This window comes from Prionailurus bengalensis, chromosome A3, assembly GCF_016509475.1.
Source record: "Prionailurus bengalensis isolate Pbe53 chromosome A3, Fcat_Pben_1.1_paternal_pri, whole genome shotgun sequence".
Classification (NCBI taxonomy): domain Eukaryota; kingdom Metazoa; phylum Chordata; class Mammalia; order Carnivora; family Felidae; genus Prionailurus; species Prionailurus bengalensis.
Genome location: NC_057354.1, coordinates 140518293 through 140530954, shown reverse-complemented (window position 1 = coordinate 140530954; position 12662 = coordinate 140518293).

The following is a 12662-nucleotide window of genomic DNA, read 5'->3' as shown; positions in this document are numbered from 1 at the left end:
AGACGCGCGGGGCGCAGACGCGGTGGCTCGGCCGCCCCGGGCGCTGGACCCGCCGCCTCTTATCCCCGCGCCGACGTCAGGCGGGTCCCCGAGGGCTCCGCGCGGGTCTTTAATTAGAAGCCGCTCGAGTGTTCGAACCCCCGTGCGGATCTTCGTCAGATACCCCCCTCCCTCCCGCCCCCCCTCCTCCCTGCCGCCCCCTCCTGTCTCCCCCCGCGTCCGGGCCCCCCCCCTCCCCAGGCCCCTCTCCTCCCCTCTCCCTCCACCCTGCACTCCCTCCCCGCCTCTCCCCTCTCCCCCGCCCCTCCCTAGCCCCTCCCCCGCCCCTCGGCCCCCCTCCCTCCCCAGTCTGTTCCCCTCCGTTCCTGTCACTTGTCACAGGATGAGAAGAAACGCCTTTACCAGGAACTCGGCTCTGTTTTTGTCTAAATGTGGATCTTGGGCTTAAAACACGAGCTGCCTGATCGCTTCACATTTAATAAGTCGATTAGCGTCTGCCCTCTATGGGGGCTCCACTCTCGGGACCCCGCAGGCCTGCGCCGTCCCAGGCGGGGCAGCCCCGGGGGCAAGGAATCTCGGGGTGCACCTGGCGGGACGCGCGGGGCCCCCTCCCCGCCTCGCACCTGCCCGGACCCTCCCTCGGGGGACAGCGCCGCGCGCCCCCTCCCTCGCGCACGCCCGCAGGAGCCCCCGGGGCACCGCCCCCCCCCAGGCCAGGTCGTTCCGAAAGTTCGGGTTCTTTGGGGACAGGCAGGCGCTTTGGGGAGGCTTCAACAATGTAATATTTTTCTTGTAAAATGTATTATCAATCAATTGCGCGCTTTCCCATTTTATTGGCGCTTTCTGGGCAAGAGCTGGACGCCCTCCAAGTCGGCGATGCGACCGGGAAGGTGTTCTCTGCACGAACCCGAAGGCAGGGAGCGCAGGGATTAAGGGCCCCCACCACCCGCGGGGCCGCGCCCTGGGACGCTGCGCACAGATGCCGCGCGGGGCGGGGGGGGAATGAGGCGGGGGGTGGGGGCAGAGGGGCACCGGGGGCGGACTCCTGGCCGGCCTGGGGCGTCGCGGGGGCGGGCCCCCCAGAACTCTGCCTGCGTCCGGGTCTCCGGGCACGTCTCTCTGTCTCTCTGTGTCCATGTCTCTCTGTGTCTCTGCTCTCTCTGGCTCTCTGTCTGTCTCTGTCTCTCTGTGTCACTATCTCCCTGTCTCTGTCTCCGTGTGTCTCTGTCTCTATCTCTCCGTCTGTCTCTGTCTCTGTCTCCCTTCACTAGTTCTGTTTCCTCCGGAACACAAGTGAGCCCCGGGTAAATAGAATAGACGCAGAAGATACTAAAATGTGATCACCTAAACCCCACCCCCCCACCCGCATCTCTTGGGGGGATGCGTTTATATTCTCTCTTTAAAAGGAAATAGGGTGTTGTTGTTTTTGGCAAGCACTATGACTAAAATGTGAACGTTTCTTTTAAGATATACGAGAGAGAGAGAGAGAGAGGAGAGAGAGAGAGAGAGAGAGAGAGAGAGAGAGAACTCATACCAAACAGTTCTTAGGCAGATAAAATGGGATTTTGTTTCCTTGTTGCCTTTCCCTTGGAGTGGGGGTGACTCTCTTGCAGGAGCGCCGCCTAGTGACAAAAATTCCCTCTGTGGGCACTCAGCACTGGCCCGGGCTGCAGGAGCCCAGACCCGCCTAACAGCAGGAGCGCGTGAAGCCTCTGTTGTAAAATATTTTGGTGTAAAACTGCTTTTGGAAAAAAAAAAATGCTATGGTAAAAAAAAACAAGAAATTAGCTCAGTCACATATTATTTTAAATCTATACAGCGTCTTTCCTTTTAAATACCATTTTACAAAATCAGGTGAAATCGATGAAGAGAATTAAAAGATACAAGTTCCTGTTATAAAATAAATAAGTCCTGGGGATGAAAGGGTACAACACAGGAAATGCCGCCAATCATATTGTAAAAATTTTATATTGTGATGGTGGCTACACTTATCAAGGTGAACATTTTCTAATGTATGTCATTGTTAAATCACTGTGTTGTGCACCTGAAACTAATATTATATGTCGACTACACTTCTAGAAATAAAAAATAATTTTAAAATTAATTTTTAAAATTAAGATTTTTCTAAATAATTCCTGTTAGGATTATTTCCCCCTCCCCAACCGACCATCCAACCAAGGAGGCCTTGCTAGCAATTAATATTATCCTTTTTTCTTTGTGGTTTGCAATGGGACAAATGGATTTCCTGAATGACTCAATTCTACTGCCCAACTGTATGCACCAACACTTCAGCCCATCTCAGTAGATACTTACGTGCATAAACCACAGCAGGAGAACTGGTGCCTGGTTGGTGTTTAGTTTCGTGAGATCTGGCAATTAAGAATCAGACAATCATGTTTTAATTCATTCATTTTTGCAAAGCTCTGTGCTGAAATGACTCCAGGAACCACTGATTTTGTATAAATCGCTTCTACAGACTTTCTCAACTTAATAAAAAAGTGCACTGATTTATAAGGTCTACTGAACTGTTCAATTTATGGTGTTGTCAGTAAGAACTCCTTGGAGTTCACTCACCAGAATTATGGGTATTATAGCCGTTGTTAACACATGCTGATTGGCTAAATTAATTGTGCTGTTTAAGGCAAAATACATGTAAACTGATTTACACGAAAATGCTAAGCTGTGAGGTTCCTGGGTGGCTCAGTTGGTTGAGCTCAGGTTATGATCTCCTGGTTCCTGAGTTTGAGCCCCACTTCGGGCTCTCTGAGGTCAGCACAGAACCTGCTTCAGATCCTCTGTACCCCACCTCTGCCCCTCCCTCACTTGTGCACATCCACTTTCTCTCTCAACAATAAAATAAAAACATCAAAATTACACAAAAAAAAAAGAAGAAGAAGAAAATATGAAGTTGTATTTGAAAAATGGCTTAGTCTCTCTACTTCTTTCCTGTAAAATCAAGTGGTTGGACTGGATGGTCTCCGGAGTCTGAAGCTGTAAAATTCTATGATTGTTACCAAAAATAGTCTGAAAACAAAAAATTCAGTGTTCCTACAAAGAGTTAAAGACAATTCACTGAAATATTCACTATGAGTTTTATCATTTGCTTCTGTGCAAGAATAGGTGATATATTCATATTAAATAATTTAATTCCCTACTTCAGCAGGTGAACAACTTTCCATCATGAAGGAGCCAAAAGACAAGACAGCAACGCTGTATTCTAAGCATCATTGGCAAAGTAACTCTTGCTACATTTGATTTAGTTTTGTTTCCTTTTTGACAAAAGTATGTTGGATCCTAGAAAGAAAACTAACAAGAGAGGGAAGAGTTGTGTTTAACCTACTTTTATTGTAGATCTATGTTGTGAGAGGGGCAAGTTACATTTTCAGTTTATAAACAGTAAAAAGCTCCAATGTTTCAACACAATGACTTTTCTCTCTTCCTGAAAAGGTATAACATTTATTTGAGATGACCGTTAACTGCCTTCAAAACTGATAAAATAGATATATATTAACCACATGTTTTTAAATGAACTATTACATGAATTGAACTATTATGTTGATCATTTAACAATCTAACTAAGACCATTAGATAGAAAAACAATTATCTTTAATAAAGGCTAACTTTATGTGCTATAAAGAAATGTAACTTAATGCTTAACTGTCATGTGTTCTATTATTGCTGCTATAGAATACATTATTAGTGTGCTAGGAATGTGCTAGAAAGCATATGAAGCATTTCGGAAGACAAGATCTCTAACAGGACCTATCCTTCTGGTGCAAGTGTAACCAGTGTCATCTCTAGTCAGTTATGGTGTGTGCGTGCTCTCTAGCAATTTATTCTGGATGAATGGAATTCAGCCCTTTACTAAATTCTTTCCCTCGTACCTAGAGGAAGCACACCCCCCCCCCTTTTCATTTTCCGATGCACGTTTTTGCGTCTGCAAAGCCACACTGCAGTGCAAGTCCACAAGAGATGAGCCAAAGGTCTTGTATGAAGGCTTGGGGTGCTCTATAACTTGACTGGCTTACTCTTGCTCAGTTTTCCTGTCCCATGGCCAAGAGGAAGAGACTATTAGCGGGGAGGCTTTAAGGGAGCACGGCCTTGACTGTTCCTGGAGCTGGTTTAGTCACGAAACCCAGCTAGAGAAGAGGTGTTAAAGCTTAGTGACACTTACCTGCCATTTGAGGCTCCAATATCACACCTTCTGGTGGCAACAACAGGAGTACATTTAAATGTCCACACCCTACACCAGCATGGGAAAACAGAGCATCCTATTTGGTAACAGCCCATCTCAAATTCATGACCAAATGGTCTCTGGGAATATATGACCAAAATGGAGTCATATATGCCGAGGAACACACCAATGTACCCACTTCCATATTTTTTTCTCTGTGCATCTAATATCCTGATCAAAAGTGACATATGTAATGACTGGTGTCATGTAGGCACTCTCAAAGTGCCATAAAAGTGCTGTATTCCAAAGATACTCTCAAAGCAAGTCATAGTTGTTTGGGGGTGAGAAAACTACTCTATCAACCAATTCATACATCTTCATGAAATAAAACTTAATTTCCCTTAAGTTAGTGGTGGGGAGGGGTCTATTTGTGCTGTCGCTCAGGCTCTGCCCTTTCTAAGAGCCTGGAGGTCCCCATGGGTCCTCTGCAGCTGGCCTGGGGGGGAAGGTTATTTAAATTAAATTAAATTAAATTAAATTAAATTAAATTAAATTAAATTAAATTAAAATTATTTAAGGCCTGGAGGCCAAGGCTGGGGATGGCCCGTGTCACCCAGACCTGTGCTCCCCTGGTCAGCATCCAGCCAAGTGCCCCTCAGCAAGCACGTTCTATCACAACAGGTAGGTTGGAATCGGTGTGAGTAAGAAAAATATGCTTTTCCACAGACCTGGCGATCAGAGTAGTGAGATCTCAGAGCACCAGTGGTAAGGGTTCACACCAGTGAGTGTGGATTCTCACCAGTGTGAGGGCTCCCACCAGTGAAGGGGGTTACACCAGTGTGAGGGCTCAGAGCAGCATGTGGGGGCTCACACCAGTGAGGGGGGTTGGTTACTGCTGGAATTGAGGCAGAACACAACCTGCTTCTGGGTGAAGTGATATATGTATGGCTGGTTAGGGATGTGAACTCGTAAGAACCTCTGACGATCATGGAAACGTTTGACTCTTTTTGCCACTGTCGCCGTGGGATCCAGTAGGCAAAGTGGATTCAGGACACTCAGCAGCCCTCAGACACAGGTGAAGCTCTGTTGCTGACCGAACTTCGAGTTTCAATGGGCGTCAAACAGAAGCAGCTCTATTCTCTGCCAAGCAGGGTGCTGAGAACCTTCGATTCGCTCACACATTCAGCTGCCGCTGGTTTGCATTCCTAGATGTGCAGGCTGTAGAGGGAGAATCCGTGTCTTCTAAGACTCCGTGTCATCGGGGTGACAAACGTGTGGGTGCTGCTGCCTCTCGGTGAGCCCAGGGCGGAGGGCAGTGCGGATGGGAAGGGGCCCGGCAGGCATACGTGGCACATTTCCAACACCCGGGTGTCAGAGAGGAGTGAAGACAGAGAGGTCTTCCTAAGTCCTTGGAACTTCTGCCGTCACGTGGATCCGAAATCTTGGTAACTGGTGTGCTGTGGCCCCACTCAGCTCGCGTTCGGGTGTTCAGAAAAGACCCTGTTCTCCTCTGTATGAACAAACGACCTCAGTCAGATGGTAGTTACAGTACCTGTGATGGATCCTTTTCGAAGGCTTTAAGATCCAAAGGGTCGAAAGGCCAACAGGTTTTCCCCCCCATCTTTAGTGGACGCCTGGTTCATGAGTTGGGCGTGATGCGCTTTCACTGGCGTCCTGACTTTCTTGTTAAGTTTTACTGAGAAGCCGAATGCTGGGATAATGACTCTTGCTGCTATGTATGCAACACAATGTATTATACTGTTGTCATTTCGCACGTAACTGTTAGTACCTGTTTATAAAAGCGCCCATTAAACAGAGTAGGGTAAGAAGGGCCTATTCTAATAGTGTTCCAGCAAAAATTTAAACACTATCTTGTACAACAGGGTTTTGGCAGATGGCAATGGGTGATTATTTTCTCCCCACAGAGTGGGAACATTTGAGTTTGACAAGAGATCCCATCTTTAAAAAGGGCACTTTATTTTCGGGTCTTTAAATTGCTTTGACTTTACTAAGATCAAAACCTTGCACATTTTAATAATTGATATTGTATCTCATTTATATTATAAAATAAAAGCTGAATGTATATATAGCAGAAAGCAAATGTAATTGTCATTATTTAGAATCTTTGATATCTGACTTTCTTCAGATGGGGCCCTCACTAAATGTTATCAAATGTTATCAATAACCATAATGTTCCTGAAGATATAACCGATCCAATGAAGGTCTAGGTTGACACAGCCACTCCTGGGCTCGATTGCTGTCATTTTAAAGGCACTTCTAGTTGGAGTGTTAGCAGTACACAGTTTCAAGGGATCTGTTTTGCTAAAACTAGCATATAGATGCTGAAGTAGTGGGCAGGTCTTAGACCTCATGACTGCTGTTACCGCTGTTTCATTGTCAGCACACTGAAATCAGACTGATGGAATACAGTGGGTACAAAATAAGCCAATCCCAAGGCCTTGCCTGGGTCCCGCTGTTTTCTAGTATAATCTGCATGTACAAGAAGTAAAAGAGCTCTTTACAGTTTTGACTTTTATTTGAACCTTTACGTTAGCAGCTTTGTCAAAGAACAGTCCCACGTGTAGGTTTTGGCGATTATAATTCCCTCCATCTTTTAAAATGCATTTAATTTTGAGAAACTGATATATGCTATGGTAATATCTGCTCTGCAAAAGGCAAAAACATTTAGATGAAAAGTGAAAAATGGAGTCAATCACTCAGATGCTTCCAAATGTTTGGCATCTGCAGAAATTCCATCTGAATGTCTGGTTCAATTTTTTATAAAGTGTTTTTGTGGGGCTGACCCTGAGAATATGCTTGTAATTGCTAATGTATATTCCTGAGAATATGGGTGAAATTTAAGTTGACTTGAATCTTAACTATGCTGAGGATGTTGGTCATTTAAAGAATCTGTGGCTAATTTTTAAAGCAAATAAACACTTCATAAGGAAAATCACTGTTCATTTTTTTTGGTAAATTTAAATTTATGTCACTGTAGAAATGGATTTTTAAAACACTTGTGGACGCTTTAGAATTATTTTGATAATGTCTTGACATTTCAATAGTAGTTATTTAAAAGCTAGTATTTAAGCTATAATAAGCTGTATAAGAACATTGTGATATTTGCAGATGAACAAGGATGTTGTGTTCACTGCTGTGGAATTCTGCATTTTCGAGCCTCCTCACCACAAGCAGACTCTAGCTAGACTTGACTAGGACAGTGAGGGTAAGGGGTTTGGGAAAAATATGCAAAAGTCTACTGTACCTCCTTTCTGCTGCTCGAGAAAGATGCACCCGTACCATCATCATCATCACCATCATTTTCTGTAACATCCTCTCTGGAGGAGGGACCCCGTCCACATCATGCACACATTGTCTATACGCTGCCCTTTGCAGAAACTGTTGACTTGTATCAGTCAGATCAAATCAACGAGTCTCAAAGAGACCTAAGCCAACACACACATACCCTGATTCAGTTTACGTTCCGCACGTGACTTAGAGGCTGTTCAGTTCTTGAGACCCCTCTCCTGTGGCTGCTGCTGACACCAGTCGGGACCTTGCTTCCTCACAGTCCTGGACCAGCTTGGCATCCTCTGGGAAACCTCCCAACCCCACCCACCTGGAGAGTCTGAGTCTGTGTTTTAGTAACATCTCATTCACATGAAAGGTTAGAAGCACCAATCGACCTTGTTTTCAGGACATTAGACCATGTTAAATATTGTCTGCTGATTTCTAGGTGTGCAAAAGATCCTCACCAACTCGCCTCCCTTCTGTTCAAGGCAAACATAGTGTTTCTTTGTCTTTTCTCCTCCGTTGGCCACTGGAAATTCCACAACACGTGCGCCTTGATCTCACATTCGGTACAGATCACACCCAACCTTCCACCCTGTCCCTCTCCTCCCCACTTCGGCGTCCAGGCCTCCACTTTTTACTTTCAAAGTTGGCAACTTATACGCTCTGATCAAACCACCAACGAGTCTATCGTGTCTGGCTCGAGCTGACCCAAAAGTTGACAGTGAACGATTTAGCAATGATTTTTGTAGTAAGTTATAGAAAACTCAAAAGCAGCGTGAAAGTACATATGTGAAACACATATACACACATGCATACACTTCTACACCTATGTTTACATACGATTACAGACACACCCACTTCGACACCCGCAGATGTTAGGTTAGCAGCTTCTGGCCTTAGTCAGTGGCTCAAGGGTGTCATTCCCTTGGGCATTTCATCATGGCCACAAGCTGGCTGCCTCAGACTGACGGTGTTTTCTTGTTTTCTCCCCGTTCTCAGGTAGAGAATCGTCTCAAGCGAGATCTGATATGGGGTACTGGTGAGTGTCTGTAACATGTGGCCAGCCCCTCCGTAGACTGGGAGCTCACTGTGTGCTTTCGCACTTCCTGCCCCTGCCCCCAGTGCGTATTGGATACGTTTCCAGGGCAGTTTTGCCCTTTAAGCTAAAAGGTTAGTGGGTTGGTGGAGCCCCACGGTCTTCAGGAGGACTTTGAACTGAAAGCAACATGCAGGTGAGAATTTGGTAAAGGTTTTGGAGAGCAATGCTCATGAGGGCCAGTTGGTCAGTCAATAGGGGGCACTATGCTAGAGATGCCTATTTACTTACTCTCTTATTTACCATTAGAATAGGAGGGGAGGGGTACCTGGGTGGCTCAGACTTTGGCTCAGGTCATGATCTCAGGGTTCATGGGTTCGAGCCCTGCATCAGCTCTGTGCTGACAGCTCGGATCCTGGAGCCTGCTTCGGATTCTGTGTCTCCCTCTCTCTCTGCCCCTCCTCCCACACGTGCACATGCTCTTTCTTTCTCTCAAAAACAAACAGATAAACATTTTTTTTTTAAGTATTAAAAAAAAGAATAAGGAGGGGAGAGTTTGATGACATGATTATTTACCAAGTTATGGACAGGCTATAGGGAAATCACAGGGTGATTGCAGTACCCAGGGCCTTCTCCCACCCCTGCACCCCAAAGGCTGAGGGTGACAACAATGAGAAGGGTATGAACTTAGGTGAGAGGCAAATCAGCCCGAGGGGACTTCAAGGGGAGGGAGCAGGGGAACAGTAACCTACCCGAATTTTCCTCCTCCGTCTGATGTCCTACTGGGCTTCCCGATGGCTGGACGGCACCAGAGGCTGGAAGGAAGGGACCATAAGGTGGATTATGTTCAATCCACTGGAGCAGACATGGGGAAAGTATGCAGAGCCTATCAGAAGGCCAAAGAGAAGCTGTTTTCTACCCGCAGGACACATCTCCTGTGCATCTTCAGTAAATGACACTGAGATGTGAGGGAGGTGGTGCCTTGTGGATCAGCTACGCACACGGTTTCTTATGCTCCAAGCAAAGCCATGTGGACGCCATTAAGGCAAAAGTGAAACCTGGAATGTGTGAAGCAGAAAAGTAGCAGGACCCTGGTGGTGGTGTGGGCTTGCCGTCTGAGTGGTGGCACAGCCGTGGCCAGCCTGTGTACGCAAAAATACTTCCCCACCTCTCCACTGGCCTTCCTGGTCCCTTCATTCAAACTTGGCCTTACCAGAGATTACTTTAATGCATCAGTGAACCAACCTGCCAGCCAATCAATTGGGGTGGTTGGGGGCTGATACTGTGGATGTGAATCTAGGTTATTCTGCACACAGATCACAGCTTACTCTTGTCTTTTTACGTCTTTCATCAAGAACCGAGGCACCTCCATTTTACAGAAACCGGGGTTTTTGTGCTTGACGTGTCTTTGTGTGAAAACCTCCATTTATCACTCGTGGTTTTGAGTTAACTGATCATCATAGGGCACTGCGTGCAGCTGGTGCCCGTGTCTCGAGTGCCCCAAGGAACCACATGATTTCCAGGGAAGTCTGCATCTTCTGGTATTAGGGCCCCAATCCCCCTCACTTAAGTTAGAACAACTCTGCTTTCATTTTCAAATTGGGCTTCTGCTTGATTTTACATTTAGCAAAAAAATGTAGAAGTTTCACTGCTTAATAAAAGTTGAAAATTACTGATCTCTTCTCATGCTGTCCCCTTTGTAGGGTTTCTTTAGACAGGTTAAGTCTCTTAAGATCACACAGCTTATCAAGTAGCAGAATCAAGCCAAGGTTCAGGCTTTTGATGTGCAGTCCAGGGCCTCTTCCACTAGGCTCCATAGTTTCTTATGCTAATTTTTAAAGGTAACCACATAAATAGACTTATTTTATAAAAAAAAAAACAAAAACAAAAACAAAAAAAAGAAACAAAAACAAGAGTTGGGTATCTGAGTGGTTAACAGCATTCCTGGGGAACCAACTGGGTAAAGACAGAGGAGGGGCTGTGCCATCCACAGGACCACTAAGGCAAAGGTAAAAGCTGAAGCCACCCGGGTTGAGCCACTGCTGGGGCCTGAGCAGGGCCGTCCGAGACCCAGCGTCTGGGAAGTGAAGGAGGCTGGTCAGGAGCAAGGTCACCCAAGGCCCCAGGGCCTACTGGTGTCGCTGACGTTCAGTGAAGTGAATGAATCTTTGGGCTGAGGTTGCCTGGGAAATCTCAGTGCCCATGGGTGGCCAACAAAATTAATCTGTCTTACACATATTGACCATTTTATTTTAGTTTATTTCTCAATGTAATTGGCGAAAAATGCATTGGTCCTGTGTGGCCCAGTCTTAGCCAGACAGAGTGATACGTGATCAGGTGAGAGTCTGTCCAGTGAACTGTCAAGATAAATTCACTCGCCAAGTGTACCAACCACAACGTTACCTGTTTTTATGCGGGTACACTGATCCTTAGATTCCCTCCGTTGCTATGGTAACCACTCTGTTAATTTATCCTCCCTTTAAATGGAGCTTTAATTAGCATTCAGTTTCAGTCTTTCTGCTGGCCAGGAGGCTTCAGTCTGGGCTTTTATCACCAGGCATTCCTCTGTTTAGCATTTTTCCTCCTGATTCTTTTTTTTTTTCAAGATAAACATTTATTTTACAGTATGAATGGCTAACATCCACTAATATCCATCTAAAAGTACAGTATGATATAGTATCTGTTTTTGCTCTTCACTGTGAAAAAAACACAGTTTGTGTTTATATAGAATAAATCAGGAGCCCCTCCCTGTTCCACTTGGCCTCTGAAATAGTTTGGAGAGCCCCCGATTGTTTTGACACACTTCATATAAACTGAGAGGCAGACACAGCTCTCTTGCTCTCTGTCCCTGGCTCTCTCTGCTGCTGTCTCTAGTATAGATTCTTGAATCTTTATACATTTTTAAATAAAACACAGATCCTTTATTTTGCCTAAGGGTTTCTCCTGAAAATTTCTTGCTTATCCAGAGATCAGTATATTTCCTTGGCAGGCGGTCACTCAGAGTCTGATTGAAATCCATGTTGAATGAGATTGGCCATTTAATTGAAGAATATGTCTTCGATGTACAAGATTTTCCTCTACTAGAGGCTAAAACATCTCTTTAAATAATTCCATAACAGTTTCAAAATAATAAAATGAAACGTGTATTAAATGAATTACTTTATACTAATAGTTGATTTGATATAATTCCATGGGTTTGACAAAGTGAATTGATTCCTTTGAAAAACACGATGATGTTCAAGGGTCTAGTAGGCTTTGCTTCACATCTCAATTTATTTCAGACTGTCAATAGTTACAGAAAGCAGTTTGGTCTCAACAGAAACGTCAGCCTTCTTCCCCCAAATGATGAGAGAAGAGAATGTTTTCCTTAAAGTGGATTAGAACCTGCCAGTGTTAGTCTTAAGACTTGACCTGCTAGGTACACATCAGCAGTATCCATATCAGTTCAACTATGGAAACCTTGAGCCTGTGATGTAACATCTCTATCTAGAGAACGGGTTGCATTACTGTATCTAAGTACCACGTATTTAAACTAGATCTCTGCCTTCCTGAGTCCACAGCACTGTGTGGCCACACTGACCGGGGTAGTCTCTATGCTATGGCTTGGGTACTTTTTATGTGTGTGTGTATTCCTTTTAAAATTTATTTAAATTCTAGTTAGTTAACATATAGTGTAGTATTGGTTTCGGGAGTAGAATGTAGTGATCCATCACTTACATATAACACCCAGTGCTCATCCCAACAAGTGCCCTCCTAATGCCCATCACCCATCCAGCCCATCCCCCAGCCTCCTCCCCTCCAGCAGCCCTCAGTTTGTTTTCTGTATTTAAGAGTCTCTTATGGGGGCGCCTGAGTGGCTTAATCGGTCAAGCATCCAACTTCAGCTCAGGTCACGATCTTGCGGTTTGTGAGTTTGAGCCCTGCAATGGGCTCTGTGCTGACAGCTCAGGACCTGGAGCCTGCCTCGGATTCTGTGTCTCCCTCTCTTTCTCTGTCTCTGCTCTTCCCCTGCTTGTGCTCTCTCTCTCTCTCTCTCAGAAAAGAATAAACATTAAAAAAATAAATTAAAAAAAGGGCCTCTTATGGACTACCTCTCTGTTTTTATCATAGATTATTTTTCTTGAGAGAGAGAGAAATCAGGAAAGGGGCAGAGAGAGA